The sequence below is a fragment of the Tasmannia lanceolata genome, unplaced genomic scaffold (assembly GCF_043159265.1).
Source record: "Tasmannia lanceolata isolate RefF3 unplaced genomic scaffold, GAP_Taslan_0.1 ptg000037l, whole genome shotgun sequence".
NCBI classification, from domain to species: domain Eukaryota; kingdom Viridiplantae; phylum Streptophyta; class Magnoliopsida; order Canellales; family Winteraceae; genus Tasmannia; species Tasmannia lanceolata.
The window spans coordinates 14,350,612-14,359,886 of record NW_027518714.1 but is presented as its reverse complement, the minus strand read 5'-3'; the positions used below and the strand labels follow the sequence as shown (position 1 = coordinate 14,359,886).

The following is a 9,275-nucleotide window of genomic DNA, read 5'->3' as shown; positions in this document are numbered from 1 at the left end:
CCTAATGATGTTTTACACACCAGATCTCTTGCAAGAGCTTTAGTGAATGGATCGGCCAAGTTTTGGCTCGATCTCACAAAATCAATAGTTACTACTCCATTAGTAAGTAACTCTCTTATAGCACTATGTCTAAGTCCTATATGTCTGGACTTACCATTATAAACATGATTATATGCCCTTGATAGTGTGGCCTGACTATCACAATGGACATAAATCGATGGCATTGGTTTAGACCATAACGGAATTTCCAATAACAAATTCCGAAGCCATTCCGCCTCTTTACAGCATGCTGCCAGAGCTATAAACTCTGCTTCCATAGTTGAAGTTGTTATGCATGTCTGTTTCTTAGAGGCCCAGGAGACTGCTCCCCCACCAAGGGTGAAAATCCACCCACTGGTTGATAAATGGTCTATACGCTCAGTTATCCAACTAGCATCAGAGTATCCTTCTATTACAGTTGGATACCCACTATAACATAAACCATAGTCTATAGTTTTCTTTAAATATTTTAAAACTCTATAGACTGCATTCCAATGAGAAAAACTAGGATTACTGGTAAACCTACTAAGTTTACCTACAGCATATGCTATGTCTGGCCTAGTACAAGCCATAGCATACATGTAGACACCCCATTTTGTTTTGTTTTAATCAACAAATAAATTAGTGTGTTAAATCCATGTGAGAACCCCCTCTATCATTGATTTATATGTTTTAGGTCATTAATATCTTGATCTGACTTTACGGATCATCAATCGGGACAAAATAAGCTAGGGTCACTTCATAGCCCGGACCCTGATTCCATTCCGAGACCCGATTTCCGTAAATCGTTAGATCAATGGCAGATCTTGACCTGGGTCTAACCATCCAAAACCACCTAACCTCTCCTCTCATCCTAACCATCCAAACCTCACCTAACCTCACCTAACCTCTCCTCTCATCCTAACCGTCCAAACCTCACCTAACCTCACCTAACCTCACCTAACCTCACCTAACCTTACCTAACCCCACCTAACCTTACCTAACCTCATCCTCTCATCCTAACCATCCAAAACCACCTAACCTCACCTAACCTCCTATCCCATTCTCCTATAAATACCCTCTCATCCCACCATCCAGGAGAAGAAAAAGAACCCCTCTCTTAGAAAATTCATCCCTCTCCCTCATCTCTTCAAGGGTTCGGCCATCCTTGCCGGATCGGGTGATTTTATACGTTGGGTGATATATATCAAAAGCAGTCATTATCAAGCAAGGAATCATCTTCAAAGAATTAACATCAAAGAAAAATCAAACACAAAGTGGGTTTCCAAAGAGGTAGGCATTTATTTCAATTCTATGTAGGGTCTGTTTTCATACATATCTTTTACTTTAAAAGAAAAACCATGTTAGGAAGCATGTAGGGTCTGTTTTCCCCCTGGTTAGCCTCTGGTTAGACCCTGGTTGCACCCAGGTTCGCTGCTGGTTGCACCCAGGTTCGATCCTGGTTGCACCCTGGTTCCCCTGCTGGTTCGCACCCTGGTTCCCTGCTGGTTCGCACCCAGGTTCGCTGCTGGTTGCACCCAGGTTCCCTGCTGGTTGCACCCTGGTTCCCCTGCTGGTTCGCACCCTGGTTCCCTGCTGGTTCGCACCCTGGTGCACCCTGGTCCGCACCCTGGTTTGTACCCTGCTTCCTCCTAGTTAGACCATGGCTAGTCTCGGGTTTGCTCCTAACTTAGACCCGACTCACTTGACCCTAACCATTAACCCAATCCAACCAAGTAATATCCCAACACAATCCGAGTCGCATGTCTGAATCCATTTGGCCGAATCTCATAAGCCCGCCCATTTTGAATTCCCAAAATTCAAACCCTTGATGATTCCTATATGCTCAATTCTTTGATGCAAATTCCCAATTCCAAAATCCCATTGCTAAATCAATGTTTCTGAATCTCAAGTCCAATGCTCAAATACAAACCCGATTCCTGATCCAAATACCAATTCTGTTTTCCAAAATCCAAGTAACCTCCCCAGCGGAACTACGTGTGGCTTGATCCCCATCGCGGGGTACGTAGGCAATTTGGCACTCCCAAGTTCAGTCGCACCTTTCTCTATCTTTCTCATTCCCTCACACTATTTCATCATCTCTTCCATCCCTTTTTTCACTAACCTCGAGAATTTAAATCGATTTGTCTTGTGTCTTTCGGAACCGTTGGATCACGGTTTCCGTCGTAAGGACCCTTAGAGCCCAATTTAGGAGCACCGGTGTCGTGTCGTGTCCTAAGTTTTAGGGAGTCTTAGGTTTTAGGGAGTCCTAGAGTTAGGAGTCCAGCCTCATCACGGACGTTTGCTATGTATAGCAACCGTGCCATAGGTCTAGTTACACTAGTCACCCAATCTTTCCCTAGGACAAGCCTAGTAAACTAGGATGTAGGCAAACCTGCATTAGTCTAAGGGACCATTTGCATTTAGATGAGAATCATATAGCATCTTAGATGAAATCCTAAGATAATAAAATCCTCAACTTGAATTAAATAACTTCTCCTAAAACTGTTGAAACAGTCAATCCCGTCTAGGTCGGTGTCCTAGTTGAGTTAGGCATAAGTAGCTTAGCTTAGGTGCACCGAACTACGTCGACTCTGATCCCAGTAAGGCTTGGGTACGTAGGCAGCTTGGATGTCTGATGGCATACCACCCGCGAGTCGGCACCACAAACAAATTGTGGTGTTTTGTATATTAATTTTCTTGTAAATGCTTAATCAAATCACTTAGGATTTTCCATGAAATTAGAATTCTAGGAGAACTTTCACTTAGAATGAATCCAGACAAATTAATAAATCAAGATACACATCTAGGATTCACATTAAAATTAGATCATAGGATGCATGTCACTTAGTTCGCACATTAACATAGAGTTGAATGAGCCATTTAAAATAAATTTAAAAGAATTAGCTTTTGGAATCGAAGACCGATTATCGGGCAGGAATGGTGCATGTGGCGGATAACTCCCCATACCTTCCATTCTCGTAACCAGGTAGCGAGTCTAGATTTCTGGTTAATTACGGGTCCTAGATCCCACATCTAGGTGGCGACTCTGTCAGTCTCTTTCGTGTGGAATTCGGATTGCCTTAGTGATCCCAAGTTCACAGGAAAGATTAATTCAAATCAACATTAAAATGCACACGCCAATCGCGTGGGTACGAGAGACCAAGAGAGAGAGCGCGGCGGCTCGCGCCCCGCCCCTCTCGCGGGATTGGGTACCACAGTTTGGCGACTCTGCTGGGGATCACCTAACTTCATTAAAACTTCAAAAGATAATTCATTTGAATTTAATTTTAAATGGCTCATAAAAACTCTATACTTGTTAGATTAGTTTGTCTTGTTTTATTTTCTCATCACATTTTACTCAAACTTAATTTAACAAAACCTGAAGGCATCATAGATTGCGCAAACATATTGCACACACTTACATCACTTGCATCTAAACTCTTGCATCTCACGTGCACACACGTCCTATTTTAGGAACCCGGAGTGTTATCTAGCATGGTTGACTGGGATTTCATCACCTGGTGCCTCTGTGCTAGAGAAGCATTCCACCCTTAGCCTAGTACCTTTATGGTACGTAAACGGATCTCTTGTTCACGTACTGATACGCCGGACACTGGTACAGTATATCAAACAGGGATTCGCGCTAAGGGAACTCTTGGCCTTACCCCTAGATTAACCCACACATGCATGTAGTATACGAACACATGTGCATCACGTGTGTGAGCCTAGTTTAGGATATCCTACCCATTGGTGTCTAGATTAGGCCGTGGTCCATCTTCCAATGGTCACGATCGGTCCTTAGATACACGAACAAAGTCATAAGTCGAGATTCTCTCTCCACTCCGATAGATTAGGATTATGGTTGATGCCTTCAGGTAACACTGATAAAATGTGAAAAAAAAAAAAAAAATTTCCCTTTGGGTTAGGATATAAATCCCATCATTTCCAAAAATCTCATAGGATTAGTCATTCATGATCTATCCGTTGAAAGCAATCTTATGCTATCTCATCTAATCTTTTGATCGTGCGTCTTTCGTTCTTCTGTCATACGATTCGATCGTATCTTCATGCCATCCCCTAACTGGCAGATGCAGAATCTCACAATCTTTCGATTATGCGTTCTCATGATCTGATCATGCCTGGTCCAGATAATCCAATCTTGCTTGTACCCCTGGTCTGTTCCTCCTCTAGGGGCTACCTTTTTCAAGATTATTTTGCTAAGTCCTTCAGAGTTCACTCTCAGAATCCTTGAGCTAGGGGCATTTCCCTATGCGAATCAGTCATCATTGTCCAAAATTGAAAGTATCAGCCATGATGATGTTCAGAACGAACCAGCCTTCGCCGAGCCTTCAACGCCAAACAGTTGCAACAGTTAAAGTTTTAGTCACTTACTATTTTATGTTGAGTCAGTCATCATGGTCAGTATAATTGTTGAGTCTGGTCTTACAGTTAAAGGTCAATGCCTAGTCCAGGCAAGTTATCTTCTGTTTCCCTTTCTTATTTAGAGTTGTGAATCCTGAGCATGTTCAGGATAGGTCGTCTGATGTAATAGCTTTTCTTTAAATAAAATTTCGGTCAGTTCCAAAAAGTTCACTTGTGTCTGTTCTTAAGTGTGCTTCTGATCTTAAAATAAGACTCCCTCTTCAAATGAGGACAAAATTGACGAAACTCCACTTGAGTCACAGCAATTACTTGAACGAGAGGAGGAGCGCCAATCCCAACCTTTCAAAGATGAAATTGAAATGATAAACACTGGCACTGAAACTTTGATTCAGTGAATGCCGATTGAAAATACATTACCCTCTAAAGAGTGTGAAGAATTGATAAAATTATTTCAAGAATAAGAAGATTGTCTAGAAAAGCTACAACCGATACCAGGGGCAAGACATAGATGGAAAGCTCAAAGAAAATGAATGAAGTGAATATCATATGCTATGCAAGGGGCATGGAGTAGAAACAACTTTCATATTTCCAATCGATGACCTTGGTTCTCAAATTCATAACATGAAGCCATCAAATTCGGGATAAGAAGTTCAAGAGCAAGTATTGAAAAGTGGTCATCAGATATCAAGAGTTACAAATCCATAGATGGAGGATGTCAAGGAACAAGTTTCGCTCTATGAAAGCCGAAAGCACGCATTAGAATCTTGAAAGAAGAAAATCCATTATCTTACCTGGAAATGCCGTCAAACTCCGTGAAAAAAAAAAAAGAGAAAAAAAAAGAAATAAATAATCAGTACCAGACAGACTCTAGTAACCTAGATCGATTCCCAATCTGAACATCGAAAGGCCTCCTTTGGCCGATTAAATCCCAAAATCAAAACCCAATGTCAAAAGAATACCGATTTGCAAACCCTTCGAGCCTAAATCAAATTTTCTTGAAAACCCATCAAACTTGGGGCATTCCCCCGAACTACACGAGACCTGATCCCTACACTGGGGTACGTAGGCAGCTCGGTTAAACCGAGTTCGGTCGATTCAAAAGAAAAAGAAAAAGAAAAATCAATCGTTCCAAAAAAAAAGAGGGACAAGTTCCAAAAGAAGAGAAGATAATTATTCCAGAAAGAAAAGAAAAAAAGAAAAATCAATTAACCTTCAAACAATTTATTTTCAAACTAGGGGCATTTGCCCTGAACTACACACGTCCTAATTCCTACATGGGGATATGGAGGCAACCTGTTCACAGGTTTGGTCGAAATCTTTGTTGAGCCTTAAGCCATTCTTTGTAAAGCCCTATCCTACCTATAAAGTCCCTCCGGTGTTCAGATTTAATGATCTAGGTCCCGAAACACAAAAAGAAAAAAAAAGAACGGAGTTTGAAGATCTGCTAGACTGAAAACCTGAAAGGGCGGTCTAGGCAAAATTTAAGATCATTTCCCTGCTAAGTTGAAAACCCGAAAGGGCGGCTTAGGCAAAAGCTAAGGGGATAGCCTGCTGGATCGAAAACCTAGAAAGGTGGTTCAGGCAAAAGTTAAGGCTAGCGCGGTCCGCCAAGTTAAAAACCCTGAAGAGGTGACTTGGTCACGGTAAGAGAATCAGTATAAGAAGGCAACAGCCGGTATCAAGACTGAAGATCAACTGAAGTTCAAGCAAATTCAAGTGATATCCTCAAAACTGGGGGCATTGAAGCTAAGCAATCTTAGGGGTCGTAATTAAATTCTTGAGGCATTACTGTTTCGAGGAAGAAGTCCAGTGTTTACGATTTCAAAAAAAAAAAAAAAAAAATTCCTTGAAATGATAGATTTACCAAATAAAACGTTAACTAAGTCAGAAGCATCACTGTGTTTGTCAGTATAGTCAGTCAATCTTTGTTATTCTAAGTTCACTCCTTCAGGGCGGCTCAATCCTTTGAGTAGTGCCTTTCATCTAAGTTTTCTCTTTAGAAAGAGTCAATCGTCGTTCCTATGTCCAAATGATGTAACTGTCTTGGTGAAGGAGGCCCGGCCTAGGCAGCTCCCTGCAATTATACCTGAAAGGGTTCGAGAATCTAGTCAAACAGCTACATTTCAAAGAAGATCAACTCAGAAGAGTTCAGAAGTAGAAACATCAGAAAGCCCAGCTTCCGTAAAAAGATCATACCCCAGGAAGGCACCTTAAGCTTGGAAGAGCCCCAGATGCAATGGTGGTTGAGCCAATTTCTCAGAAAGACGAACCATTAAAATTCGGAATCTCCTTCCAGTTTGTTAAATACTATCCTGGTCAAGAAATGTTTATCTAAACACCTGTCAAGAGGCAAATTCCACTTTTCCATGATTATATCCGAGAGAGCCATTGTTCTAAATTACCAATCTCAAATGTCTTGTTCAAGGTTTCAGTTATCAAAATCCCCAGAAGACAAGACCAACAGTCTCATTGAGAAAAATCTTGTTGAAGTTTCATAAAAGTGTTCCTAATCCATCCTTGTTACTAATGGTTCTTCGTTCATAAGGTTGGTCGTCTCATCATTCGTCAAAGTCTTGGTTTCCAATATCTTTACTGGGCACGATCTATAATGTCCCCGATTTCATTGAGTTCAAAAAAAAAAAAATCTAAAATTCATCAAATCCAATTCTACGTCAAATTCAAATTCATGAAAACCTCTAAATTCTTCGAGCCCATTTGTGAACGGTGCCTCTTTTCTCGAGGCCATTTGTGAATGGTCTCATCTTCTCCATGAGCCCGTTTGCGGACGGTGCCACATTTCCCAAAAATACAAAAAAAATAAATAAAAATAATAAAAATTCATCAAATCAAATCCCAATTCAAAAAAAAAAAAACAAATCCAATCTTACGTCAAATTCAAATCCTACAAAAAATCTCATGTCCTCTTTGAGCCCGTTTGTGAACGGTGCCTCTTTTCTCGAGGCCATTTGTGAATGGTCTCGTCTTCTCCTTGAGCCCGTTTGCTGACGGTACCTCATTTCCCAAAAATAAAAATTCATCAAATCCAATCCCTGATTCAAACAAATCCAATCTTACGTCAAATTCAAGTTCATGAAAAATCTCATGTCCTCTTTGAGCCCTTTTGTGAAAGGTGCCTCATTTCTCGAGTTCATTTGTGAATGGTCTCGTCTTCTCCCTGAACCCGTTTGTGAACAGGTTTCTCATTCTCTGAGTCCATTTGTGAATGGTCTCATGTCCTCTTTGAGCCCGTTTGTGAACGGTGCCTCTTTTCTCGAGGCCATTTGTGAATGGTCTCATCTTCTCCTTGAGCCCGTTTGCGGACGGTACCTCATTTTCCAAAAATAAAAAAAATTTATCAAATCCAAATCCTTAATTAAAAAAAAATCCAATTCTACGTCGAATTCAAATTCATGAAAACCTCTAAATTCTTTGAGCCCGTTTGTGAACGGTGCCTCTTTTCTCGAGGCCATTTGTGAATGGTCTCGTCTTTTCCTTGAGCCCGTTTGCGGACGGTACCTCATTTCTCAAAAATAAAAAAAATTCATCAAATCCAATCCCCGATTCAAACAAATCCAATCTTACGTCAAATTCAAGTTCATGAAAAATCTCATGTCCTCTTTGAGCCCTTTTTGTGAAAGGTGCATCATTTCTCGAGTCCATTTGTGAATGGTCTCGTCTTCTCCTTGAACCCGTTTGTGAACAGGTTTCTCATTCTCTGAGTCCATTTGTGAATGGTCTCATGTCCTCTTTGAGCCCGTTTGTGAACGGTGCCTCTTTTCTCGAGGCCATTTGTGAATGGTCTCATCTTCTCCTTGAGCCCGTTTGCGGACGGTACCTCATTTTCCAAAAATAAAAAAAATTATCAAATCCAAATCCTTAATTAAATAAAAAATAAAAAATCCAATCCTACGTCAAATTCAAGTTCATAAAAAATCTCTAAATTCTTCGAGCCCGTTTGTGAACGGGGGCCGCCTCATTTCTCGAGTCCATTTGTGAATGGTCTCGTCTTCTTCTTGAACCCGTTTGTGAACGGTGTCTCATTTTTTGAGTCCATTTGTGAATGGTCTCATGTCCTCCTTGAGCCCGTTTGTGAATGGTGCCTCATTTCTCTAGTCCATTGGTGAATGGTCTCGTCTTCTCCTTGAACCCGTTTGTGAACGGTGTCTCATTTTCTGAGTCCATTTGTGAATGGTCTCATGTCCTCTTTGAGCCCTCTTGTGAAAGGTGCCTCATTTCTCGAGTCCATTTGTGAATGGTCTCGTCTTCTCCTTGAACCCGTTTGTGAACGGTGCCTCATTTCTCGAATCCATTTGTGAATGGTCTCGTCTTCTCCTTGAGCCCGTTTGTGAACGGTGCCTCATTTCTCGAGTCCATTTGTGAATGGTCTCGTCTTCTCCTTGAGCCCGTTTGTGAATGGTGCCCCATTTCTCGAGTCCATTTGTGAATGGTCTTGTCTTATCCTTGAGTCCGTTTGTGAATGGTGCCTCTTTTCTCGAATCCATTTGTGAATGGTATCGTCCTCCTTGAGCCCGTTTGTGAACGGTGCCTCATTTCTCGAGTCCATTTGTGAATGGTCTTGTCTTCTCCTTGAGCCCGTTTGTGAACGGTGCCTCATTTCTCGAGTCCATTTGTGAATGGTCTTGTCTTCTCCTTGAGCCCGTTTGTGAACGGTGCCTCATTTCTCGAGTCCATCTGTGAATGGTTTTCTATCCTCCTTGAGGCCGTTTGTGAACGGTGCCTCATTATCCAAGTCCATTTGGGAATGCTTCTTATCCTCGTTGAACCCGCTTGTGAGCGGCGTCTCATCTCCTTCTAAAAACTGTTTGAGAGCGATCTTTGTCCTTTCCCTTCAGAATCCATTCGAAAATGAT

General features: G+C 41.5%; 1 long non-coding RNA gene across 1 annotated transcript; it reads left to right on the top strand.

The window, feature by feature from the left end:
* Positions 1–959: 959 nt before the first annotated feature.
* On the top strand, positions 960–6,007 carry LOC143860918 (uncharacterized). The gene is made up of 2 exons (XR_013239836.1): positions 960–1,311; positions 4,110–6,007. It is a non-coding gene; the product is annotated as an uncharacterized LOC143860918 (long non-coding RNA).
* Positions 6,008–9,275: the final 3,268 nt, after the last annotated feature.